This window comes from Physeter macrocephalus, chromosome 9 (assembly GCF_002837175.3).
Source record: "Physeter macrocephalus isolate SW-GA chromosome 9, ASM283717v5, whole genome shotgun sequence".
NCBI classification, from domain to species: Eukaryota; Metazoa; Chordata; class Mammalia; order Artiodactyla; family Physeteridae; genus Physeter; species Physeter macrocephalus.
Window position 1 is genome coordinate 3915871 of NC_041222.1, and position 12562 is coordinate 3928432.

General features: G+C 38.9%; 1 protein-coding gene across 5 annotated transcripts in view; it reads right to left on the minus strand.

The window, feature by feature from the left end:
• RABGAP1 (RAB GTPase activating protein 1) overlaps nt 1–12562 on the minus strand; it is a 163343-nt gene that overhangs the window by 147612 nt on the left and 3169 nt on the right. Inside the window, exon 1 of one of the 5 annotated variants that reach the window (XM_055086976.1) lies at nt 9958–10071. The exons of 1 other annotated variant lie outside the window; for it this stretch is intronic. The gene's annotated coding sequence lies outside the window, so the exon portion shown is untranslated. Of the gene's footprint in view, nt 1–8030; nt 8111–9957; nt 10072–12562 lie in introns of those variants that run through there. 3 more of the 5 variants (XM_028493538.2, XM_055086977.1, XM_028493539.2) reach the window with 3 other exon arrangements.

Consider the following 12562-nt stretch of genomic DNA (forward strand, 5'->3'; position numbering starts at 1 on the left):
AGGTACTCTTTACCCTTGACAGGCTTACAGTAAAGAAAATGGACAAGTAAACAAGTAATTACAATAGAGTATAGTGCTTGGTATAATAGAGGTATGCAAATAGTGTTAGGTGAATACACAGGTGGGATCTGCTACATGTGTCCCATGTCCAAAGTAGACCCCATCTTCACGCAAGCATATTCTTCCTCATAACTCCCCTAAAAGTGGTTAATAACCACTGATCCAAGACAGAAATGTCCCCCAAAACCCGTGACTCCTTTTCTCATTCTCCCTTGGGATTCTAATGGATTTTAGTTCCAAAACATACCCCAAATCTATTCCTTCTTTGCCATCTTTCGTGTCACTGACTTGAGTACTTCATTCTCTTTCAACTTAGCTACAACGTAAGTCTCCCTTCCTAGACTCTCTCTAGTCATTATCAAGGCCTCATAGTTAATTTCTAAAATTCAGATTTGATCATATATCCCACCCCTTCCTTTGACTGCTCCTGAGTGAAAACAGAAAAAAATCCAAACTCTTTATATCATTAGTTCTTAAAAATCTGGAGCCAATCTATCATTCTAGTTTTATCTCCTTCTATCAAACCATACCAGACAACTCACCAAATATATCATGCATTTTTATGCTTTCAAGGCTTTGCTCATGCCATTTCTTAGGCTAGGAATGTGACTTCATTTCCCCCATTAGTCCTTCTTCCCCACCAGCAACCCTGTGATAACAATCAAATATTCAACCTCCCCTTTTCCCTTCTGAAACATTCCTTATTTCCCTCTAGGGCTCCTAAGGCTTTTTGTTTGCTTGCTTTTTAATTTTATCACAGAATTACAGCATTTATCACACCGTAAAATATTATACATATTTTCTCCTATACTATATTGATCATTCATTCCAGAAACAATTACTTAGTATAAACCACCACGGTAAATACTGGGAATACAATGAGCACACATAGTCCCTTTGAACTACTTGTGGACAGGGATCTTAGGTTTTATCCATATTATCTTCATATCCTTGCTATGGCAGTCCTCAATAAATGTGACTGGATGAATAATACTCTTTCATCAGTGTTTAAGTGATAGAGTCTGTGTAATGTGAGATGGACAAATGACAAATATGATACACTACAAGAGTGTCTGGGATGTGGATATGAATGACAACTGGAAAAAAGAGATTCAAAAAGAACTACCCTTGAGTGTGCCTGACTGACTCTTCATCAAGTTTCTAACTGTGAAAACCAGTTAAACAACACTGAGCCACAAAACATACCTTGGATTCCCTTTGTACCAAAACACTCAACACTTCCCTCCCAATCCTCATCATTTTTGTTTGCTCAACCAGTGAAAAAATGAGCACAGCTTTAGGGAATCTTAAGGAGGATACTTAAATCATCTTGCTAAATCTAAAGAGAGAACAATACTTAGCAGTTCCTGAGTATCAATTATATATGCCCAACACGGTACTTAGAAGCTTTATATGCATTATTACTAATCGTTATATTAACCTTGCCAGAAAGGTATAAACTTCACATGACAGACAAACTGAGGCTTAGACTGGTTCAATAACTTGCTTAAGTTCACAGAGACAATTATAGAACTTGATCCAAACCCAGGTATCTAGGTGCCTATGTCCTTTTCAGGAATGCATCTCTCCTCCTCCTTGGTGTTCCTATCACCATTCTCTTCCCATTCCAATCCATACTCTAGGCTGCTCCCAGTTATATATATCCTTCTAAAACACAGATCTGCTAAGATTACTCTCTGTTGAGAAAAAGACAAGTCAGGAAGTAGCAAGAGAGTCAAGTCGCAAAGATGCTGTAGCAGGCCAATTCTTGTGGGTTTGTAGCTCTTTAAAATTCAACCACAAAGAAGTCATTTTTAAAAATCATACAATCTTAATCTCAGCTTTTTTCTGGCTTTGAGATTTGTTTCCCTGCATTGGTTTTCACGTGAACTTCTCACAGCCTATCCCTGGGAAGGGTAGGACAAATCTAACAAAACTCAGTGGAAAATCATCCCATCTTTAGAAAAATAAATTCCTTTCCACCACTGCTAATTGCTAAACAATAGATGTGTCTTTGTTTAAGTCTGACTTTGAATTTGGGGGCTGTTTCTTTGAATTATTTTAGTGAGCTAAGAGAACCATATTGATTTAATCCTTCGGAATAATTTCAGCTTAGCTTTAAAAACCAAAAAGAAAATATAACTTAATCATCTTGGGCCTACAGCACATAAAGGCAAGAAAAACCAGCTTATCTAATAGCCACTTTTAGGCAAATTTTAACCCATAATGCCTGTGACAATTAACTTCTTTAAACTATGAAGTGACTCTTTTACTTCAATTCCAGATGAACTATAAAAGATAGTTTAACTATAGGAATATAATAACTCATAAGACAAAAATTTTTTAATTTTTAAAAAGATTTTAAAAGTTTTAATCTTTAAAAATTGTGGTTAAATGTACATAACATAAACTTTACCATTTTAGCCATTTTTAAGTGTATAGCTCTGTGGCTTTAAGTACATTCACATTGTGCCACCATCACCACCAACCCATCTCTAGAACGTTTTCATTTTCCCCAACTGAAACTCTGTACCTATTAAATTCCAACTCCTGTTCCCCCAGGCAACCAACATTCTACTTTGTCTCTATGAATCTGACTAGTCCAGGTACCTTACATAAGTAGTAGAATCATATGGTATTTATACTTTTATAGCTGGCTTATTTCACTTAGCATAATGTCTTCTAAGTTCATCTATGTTGTAGCAGGTGTCTGAATTTCCTTTCTTTTTAAGGTCAAACAGCATTCCATGGTATGTATATACCACCTTTTGTTTATCCATTCACTGCAATAAAAGTTCTAAAAGCCTAATTTTAACTTTATAGGATCTTTAGGATAAACTCACAAAATCAATACAGAAAAGTGCCTAAAGACGACAGCCAATGTTCTCAGAGTTACTTCTCACTTTCTCAATTACTAATCAAGCTTCATTAAGACTTTTTAAAGTTAACAGTCTGGTATTACATTGAAAAACCAACTGGGATTTGAACTCCTCAGTCCTTTTTGATTTAATTTGGACAATGTTATAGTTTCAGTTTTCTCATACATAAAATGAGGGGAACAAACCCTTTCTACTCTTTTGTGAATGAGAATATCCAGGAAAGGGGTGCCAGGTGCTTCCCAGTCCTAATCCATGAGATAAGCATAATTAGTTCCATTTTTACAAATGAAGAAACTGTGTGAAGACACAAGTTTCCTCAATCTTCTGATACAAGAATGCCCTGGTCCATAGTTATACAAGGAAGGTGGGACATTTGTTAAGTGTGTTGAATAGAGGGTGGGCAACCAAAAAACATTTACTGAGCACTTTCACTCACAGCACTGGGATAGGCACCACGTAAAAAGATAAAAGAGTTCACATATATTTAATTTAGTTTCACAGACGTTTTTTAAACCTATCTAAAAAGTTCTTTTCTCACAACCCAAAAGCAAAAAAATAAAGATTAAAAAAAAAGATGTTTCTGCTAGGGAACAGTTTTTTATCTAAGAATTAGCCTTTGAGGTTAGAAAGAAATCAGATTTTTCTTCAATTCACAGAGAACTCAACAGGTAACTACAATAAAGATATAACCATTTCTCTTTTGCAGGTATATCAGAGGTCTATTCATAGGAAATCATGTATCACAGCAAAAAAGATTTACATGACATGTTTCTACTCTCACCTTGCCAGAATCCATTTATCAGCATATTTAAAAGGCATGAGAGGACTTCCCTGGTGGCACAGTGGTTAAGAATCTGCCTGCCAATGCAGGGGACACGGGTTCGAGCCCTGATCCGGGAAGATCCCACATGCCGTGGAGCAACTAAGCCCGTGCGCCACAACTACTGAGCCTGCGCTCTAGAGCCCACGAGCCGCAACTACTGAAGCCCACGCGCCACAACTACTGAAGCCCGCCCACCTAGAGGCCGTGCTTCACAGCAAGAGAAGCCACCGCAACGAGAAGCCCGTGCACCGCAACGAAGAGTAGCCCCCACTCGCCGCAACTAGAGAAAGACCGCAGGCAGCAACGAAGACACAACGCAGCCAAAAATAAATAAATAAATTTATTAAAAAAAAAAAAAAAAAAAGCATGAGAGTTTATTACCCTATGGTAAAAGCATTAAAATGATTAACTCATGGCTCTTCACAGTAGTATTATACAAATGCCCAACATTTAATCCAATTTAGCCTTGAATGCTGTCTCTTAATACCCATAATGATATTTAAAATACTGTTCCCAAAGAAAGATTCTGCGTATCAATTCCTTTTCCTGACACAAGGGGCACCCTCAGAAGCTGGAAAACAAGATGATAACCACAGATTCTTGGTTATAATTACCAAAGTGTACAAATAAGGAAAAATGGGAAAAAGAAATTTTTAAAAGTCAAAGTTTTGAGAGTTAATAACATTTTGTTAACGTTACCACAGAAACTAATTTGCTAATGTACCTTAAGAGATGCCATATTTGGGACTTCCCTGGTGGTCCAGTGGCTAAGACTCCACGCTCCCAATGCAGGGGGCCCAGGTTCGATCCCTGATCAGGGAACTAGATCCTGCATGCCGCAACTAAAAGATTCCACATGCCGCAACTAAGACCCGGCACAATCAAATAAATAAATAAATAAACATTAAAAGAAAAAGAGAGAGATGCCATATTTTATTATGGAGAAAAATTTATTGCCACAAAGATTAACAGATGCCAAGGAGTAGTGATTTATTACACAAAAGCTGATGCAACCTTAACTGGAGATAAGTAACAACCACGCATTAACTCCTAAGAGGTGCAAACCTCCAAATCTGGCAGCATGGCCACACAATTAAGAAGATTTAATTCTCATGTTTTACAGCCAAGGTAATATACACTATTTAATGTCAAGCATGAACTTAAGAATAAATTTAGGGCTTTATTTTTACTATTTTATGATCCTCGGAAAAAGGGATTTGGAGGAAAAGTTAGGCCTTATAGAACTCTACTAGATAGAAAGAACAGCCTTCAAAAAGTTCTGGTGATTACCTCAAAGTACTATAGTTGCTTTGGCAAGAGGAAAACTTCCAGGCTAAATTCTATAAACTAGAGTGTTCATGACTTGCAAACTGCCATATTTGGTCAGACTTTGCACATGAAGAGAAACAGGCAGTTAGGGGCCAACAAAAGTCATTATAAGTTTAAGTGTCTATCCAGTATTGCTTTGACTTACAATTCTTCTAAAGAATAAGGATCTCAGGGTCAACACAAAACTGGAGAGGGTCGGAAGAGACCAGGTAACCATTTTATGCCAAAAGAAACAGCTGTTAAATTAGTATGTTTTATCATGTATACCCATGAACAGCCAAATCCTTGGCCTTGGACTTTCTTTCTTTAGAATCTAACCACGGAAAATCAATAAAACAAGGCAATTACATACAAAGCACCCAAATGTCGTGCCAAACTCTGCTTTATGTACACTGGTTAAATTAGCACTTCTTTAACGTTGGAGTTCTATCTCCAAGAAAGATTATTTAACAGTTTTATATACATTCATTTCACATGCTTGAAAAGTGTGATATCTGATTATATTGACAACTACAAAGATAATACTTGGGCAGCATATGCTAGAACCTCAGCACATAAGTATCTATAAAGACGCTCAACAGTAGAACTGATTTAAACTAATTATTTTCTGAAGCCTGTACTCAAAGGTCAGTTAATCACTGTGAAATGGTGAGACCTTCAAAGTAGGCTTCACTTAAGCTGGAAACACTTTAGCTGGAAATATGCTCAAAAAAAGATAATGAATTCTTTAAAAGAATCTGGGCTGTAAAGTTTAGCTGGAAATATGCTCAGTAGTAGAAAATGACTTCTTTAAAGAATCTAGGCTATGGGACTTCCCTGGTGGCACAGTGGTTAAGAATCCACCTGCCAATGCAGGGAACACGTGTTCATGCCCTGGTCCGGGAAGATCCCACATGACGAGGAGCAACTAAGCCCGTGTGCCACAACTACTGAGCCTGCGCTCTAGAGCCTGCGCGCCCCAACTACTGAGCCCATGTGCCACAACTACTGAAGCCCGTTCTCCACAAGAGAAGCCACCGCAATGAGAAGCCTACACACTGCAACTAGAGAAAGCCCGTACGCAGCAACGAAGACCCAACGCAGCCAAAAATAAATAAAAATAAATTTATTTTTTAAAAAAAGAATGTAGGCTGTAAAGTTGAGATACGTTTACGAAAAACCATGTCCCCTCATGTAGATAATGTGAACACACTTCTTCCAATATGCAGGAGAAAAGATAGGAAACAGGTGCCTTCACTTTTACAGAGTCCCACTAGACTGCCATTTCATCCAGGTTAAGCACCTGTAAACTGCTAACACTATGCCAAAATCAACTATACCTCAATAAAAAATTTTTTTAAAGTAAAAAAACAAAAAAAAACCCCACTATGCCAAAGAATGCCATAATGTATATAGTTGATAGGTTAACTACCCAAATATATACCTTAATACCGATGAGCTGTTAATTAACTGTAAAATGAGTTATAAAACTGAAATGAAAAGTGTACCACAACATAGCAATAGTTCAATTTTAATTACAAAGTTGAGTTGATAAAGCTATATGTGAATCTTAAATGTTACCAATAAATACAAATCAATCATGGATTCAAATTTCATTAATGGAAACTGAGGTCTACAAAGGAAGATTATAAAGAACTCTGCCCCTTTTTCATTTTCAGTTTTTATAAGTAAATTCGAATAAAAGCCTTAAATATATATTAAAATAGCACCTTATACACGCTAAAATTAAGGCCAGCAGGTCCTTCGTTAAAAAAAAAAAAAACTGAACGTGCACTCCCTTGGCACCTAAGCTTTTTTTCAACTTTCCAAACATCAGTTTTATGTGGAAACTCAGTTCAATTTGCTCTCTTTGGTTTTTTCTCTTCCTAAATAAACAAAGCACCTGGAAACAGACACACTCGCGACTTACTACTCAAGTCACATGTATGTGAATACAGGTATTTACCTGAATGAACATATCAAATGAATTGTGAAACCCGTCTCTGGCAGTTTTTTTTTTTTTTCCACCGACAAACAAAAAAGCCAAAAGATCTCCAATTCAAGCTGGAACAAGACTTAAACTAACGGAGCACTTGTAGCGTGCGCACCAGCAGCACGATCACTTATCACTTAACACGGTCTGCTAGGACTTTTATTCCAAGTTAAAGTATGGAGATGACTGTAAAGCAGGTGCATATGATTACAATCCGAATGTTAGAAGAGAAAGAACACCAAAGTACTACCAGGTAATGGACAGAGAAACTCCTGGAAGTCTGGGGTTATCCTCGGGCTTTGTTGAACACCTAAAGCCCTGAAGGTTGCTGGGAATCAAGATACAGCAATGAGGTATGGGGGCAGATACTTAAAGTATCTGGGGAGAGGGGGATACCGGGGACACTTCGATTGCAGGCGGGGAAAATAAGACAGAAACGTCAACACGAGATGGCAGACCGACACTAGCATAAAGCAAGCCTTTCAAATTAGGCGCAGCGCAGGAAGCTAGCCTGAGGCCGAAGCCAGCCTAAGTCACAGGTACAGGCCCAGCGGGCAATGGGGAGAAACTGAGGCGGGGGGAGCGGCCAGATTCCCAAATAGGACCTGTACCCAAACGTGTAAGTCAAGAGACAAACCGGCTTTGCTGGGGGGGCGAGAGGGACGGCCTCAAGTGAAGGACTGGGAAGACTCACACCCACCCAGACAGGGGGAACCGGTTTGGGCAGGGGCTGCCGGAACATTCCCGCTTGCGCATGCGTCCTCCCCCCACGGCCGCGACTCCCCCTCCCCCCCCAATCACTGCTCCCCTCAGAACCCGGCTAGTCGAGGGAGCTGAGCGCAGTCACGCCTGCCCCGCTCCGCGGGATGAGAACACGGCTTGGCCTCCCGCAGGGGCCGTCGGAGGATCCCCCCGGGCTTGGTGGATGGAAGGGTGGGAGGAGGAGTGGGGGGAAACACGGCCCTACCCGACCCGCCGTCTCCTTCTCCGCGGCCCGCCGTTCGCCGTCCCGGAGGCTCCGCCGCCTGGGCCTCCCCAGCCGCCCTGCCCCCGCCCTCCCCGCCCCCTACTCACGTGAGAGAGGCTCCTTCCGCCCTCCGCCCCGCCTACTGCCCTGTCTCATAGGCCCACGGCAAAGCCGAGCGGCCCCATTGGCCCAACAACAGGCGGCGGGGGCGTACTTCCTTTCCTCGAATCCCCACCTGGGATTTTAGCCCGCCTCCGGAGTCTGCGTCTGCGTGGAGTCTGCACTTTGGCAGTAGGACTCAATACTGTGCTGTGTCCGCGGTTGGGCCGATAGCGGCTCTGTACCTGCATCAGTGACTGGAAGCAGGATTGGCGGGGGTAGCAGTCTGGGTAGTACCTGTTGCGCCTGAGAGGGGTACAACCCTAAAGACACTGGTGCTAGAGCACGGAATCCCTTGCTCACCTTTAACGTTCAAATGCTGTTTCTAAAGCAGCCCTTAATGATGTAACCCAACTCACCTGCCCTTTATTGAGGGCGCAAAAAGTGCCAGGGATTGTGAGTTTCTTTTACAGGTATGTCACTTGGTTTTACCACAAACCTTGAGACTATCGTTGAGAATGATGATTTTTTTTCTCATTTTGTAAGGGAGTCCAGCCTAAGCAACAGAATTCAGTCCAGAAGTCAAAACTTCTGACTTTGAAGTCAAGGGCGACTGGCTACAACACAGCTACCTCAAGGTATTTGAGACACACAGAATAGAACAGAAATGAACAAAGTGGTTTCATACTGCTACTCAAAGATGGGGTGGGATTTTATTTAAAAATTATTCGAAAGTGATATACAGAGCAACGGCAATAGAATGAAGTTTAAAGTCCTTGTCCTGAATGAATTTACAATGTAGTTGGAAACAAAAATAATGATTATTAAAGGTGCTAATTAAGTCTTGACAATTTATGAAATCTTTCTACAGCCTCTCACTCATTCTTCTTTCTTTATTCAAATAGCATACGCTCTTTTCCTGGTAAATGAGTCATTCGCAAAGTTTTCCTGTGGATATTGCATCTAAATCCACCAGAGAAAAAGCAAAAAAAAAGCTGTGCTCTGTTGCAGTCCTCTTTGTGACTTGTCTATTATAATAGACTTGGCTGCACTCCTGCAGGAAAATATCTTTCTTCCTTTTCTCCTCATAGTTATGTAACAAAAATGCACACCCATTTTAAAGTATTTAAACAACAGATAAAACATTAGGAAGAAAGTAAAATCCCCTGAAATCCTGGCACTCTTGACAAAACCACTTTTAATAGTTTGGTGACCATACATTCATGTATTTCTTGATTCATATGTATTACCCCAATATATACATAAATCTTAACATATATTTTTTAAATAAAATTTTATTACAGAATCACTACAGTATGCCCTGGAGAAAAATATAAAATAGGGACAACCTAAAATAAAAAACAAAAACATCACATTCCCAATACAAATATTAATACTTTAATATGTAGCCTTCTTTGTGTGTCTGTATATTGTTTTTCAAAATGAGATCACAGTTAAGCAGTCTGCTTTATTCAATTAACAATATCTACCTTACCATTTCACTAAATTTTCCTCTCATCTAATTCCTAGATCACATTCAAATTTTCTAACAACCTAAAAATATTTTTACAGCTGGCTTTTCCAAATCAGTAATATCATTTCAGTAAATTTTCCTCTCATCTAATACCTAACTATAATCAAATTTTCTGTTGCCCAAAATATATTTTTTTACAGCTAGTTTTCCCAAATCAGCATCCAATCCAGGCCCACATATTGTATCTGGTTGTGATGTCCCTTAAGTATTTTTTAATCTAGCACTTAAGAAAAAAAATGGAAAGACACTGGCTTATTGAAGAAATCGGTCCAGTTGAAGTGCAAAATTTCCCACCTTCTGGATCTGAATGGTTGCTTCCTCAAGAAGTCACTGAGTTTGTTCCCTTAGACCTTGTATATCCTGGAAACTGGAATTTGTATCTCAAGCTCCATGGATTGATGTGGTAAGCTGGAGGCAGAATGGGAAGGTCCTTGAATGCTTAAATAAGGAAAATGAAATTCAATCTATGAATACAGGGAGCCCTTAGAGGTTTCTAAGGATAGTGCCAATATCAGATTTGAGTTTTTTTAAAAATTTCATTCTGGTAGGAGTAGAAAAGGGAAAACAGGGAGTAAACAGAACACTTTGGAGGCTGCCTAAGTTCAGAAAGGCCTGAACTAGGGCAAAAGAAAGGGGGGGAAAAAAGAACTGGGTTTGAAAGAAATATCTTCAAGCTTGTTGATTCTTTCTTCTGCCTGCTCAAATCTGATTTTGAACACCCTAAGTGAATTTTTTTCTCTCTATTATTATATTTTCAACCCCAGAATTTCACTTAAGTTCCTTTTTATAATTTCTATTTCTTTAATGATATTCTCATTTTTTGTACATTTTCCAGACTTCATCCATGTTTCATTTTAGCTCAATGAGCAACATTAAGACAGTTTTAAAGTCTTTGTCTAAATGCCATATGATATCACTTATATGTGGAATCTCAAATATGACACAAATGAACTTATTTATGAAACAGAAACAGACTCACAGACATAGAAAAAACTTATGGTTATCAAAGGGGCAAAAGGGTGGGGGAGGGATAAATTAGGAGTTTGGGATTAACAGATACAAACTACTACATATAAAATAGATAAACAACAAGGTCCTACTGTATAGCACAGGGAACTATGTTCAATATCCTGTAATAAACCATAATGAAAAAGAAAAAATATATACATATATAGAAATTGAATCACTTTACTGTATACCTGAAACTAACACAACATTATAAATCAACTATACTTCAATAAAAATAAAATACAGAACTCTTGTATTTGGAGAACAAGGTTCTTATTTCCCACCCTGGCTCCAGCAAGCCATACCAGGAATATGAACATGACTGCCTACACAGGGTTGAGAAGTAGGAACGAGTAGGTGCTATCACACTAAAGGCTCACATTGACTGAAATTAACCTCAATTGACCAACCAAATTTTCCTTTGGAACATGCAAGCATTCAAATGGACTCCAGAGTTCCAAAATAGTTACTTCAGTTTCTGCCAGTACGATTGTTGTTTAGGTAGAGAGATGGATTCCATGTTCTTCCTACTCCGTCTGAGGAACAGGAAAAAAAAGAAGAAATGTGAAAGTGAACAGAGCCCAAAGGATCTGTAGGACACTGTCAAGAAAAACAACGTACCACTGTAAGCATCCCAAGAGGAGAAGAGAGAGAGAAAGGGGAGAAAGGATAATAATCTAACTGTAGAAAGCCAAAGAAGAGAGAATCCTAAAAGAAACAAGAGAGAATACTCATCACATATAAGGGATCTTCAATAAGATTATCAGACAATTTCTCATCTTAAATCTTAGAGGCTGGAAGACAGTGGGTTGATAATATTCAAAGCAATGAAAGAAAAGGACTGTTGACAGATCTGTATCTAGCAAAATTGTCCTTCAAAAATGAGGGAGAAATTAAGACATTCTCTGATTTTAAAAAAAGCTAAGGGAGTTCATTACCACTAAAACCACCCTTCAAGAAATGCTAACAGGAATCCTTCACGTTGAAATGAAAGGATGCTCAACAATATTTAAAGCCATATGAAGAAATAAAGATCTCTGGTAAAGATAAATATATGGGCAATTATAGTATTATTATTGTAATTATTGTTTAACTCCATTTTTATTTTCTACATGATTTAAAAGACAAATGCCTAAAAATATTAGTCTAATTTATTACACACACAATGTATAAAGATGTAATCTGTAACATCAAGAACAGAAAGAGGAGACAGAGCTGTATAGGAGAGTTTTTGTATGCTACTGAAGTTGGTATCAATTTAATTATATTGTTATAAGTTTGGGCTGTTAAATGTAATTCCTATAGCAACCACAAAGGAAATGTCCATAGAATATACACAGAAGGAAATCAGAGATAAATCAAAACTTTTCACTACAAAAAATCAAATAAACACAGAAAAAGGCAGTAATGGAAGAAATGAAAGACACAAAAGCTATAAGGCCTATAGAAGACAAATAGCAAAATGGCAGAAATAAGTCCCTCCTTATCTGTAGTTACTTTAAATGTAAATGGCATAAACTCTCCAATCAAAAGACAGAGATGCGGGCTTCCCTGGTGGCGCAGTGGTTGCGCGTCTGCCTGCCGATGCAGGGGAACCGGGTTCGCGCCCCGGTCTGGGAGGATCCCACATGCCGCGGAGCGGCTGGGCCCGTGAGCCATGGCCACTGAGCCTGTGCGTCCGGAGCCTGTGCTCCGCAACGGGAGAGGCCGCAGCAGAGGGAGGCCCACATACCACAAAAAAAAAAAAAAAAAAAAAAAGACAGAGATGGGCAGAATGGATAAAACAAAAACAAAAACATGATCCATCTATATGCAGTCTAGAAAATACTCACTTTAGATCCAAAGATATTAACAAGTAAAAAGTGGAAAGAAAAGAAAAGAGAAGATATTC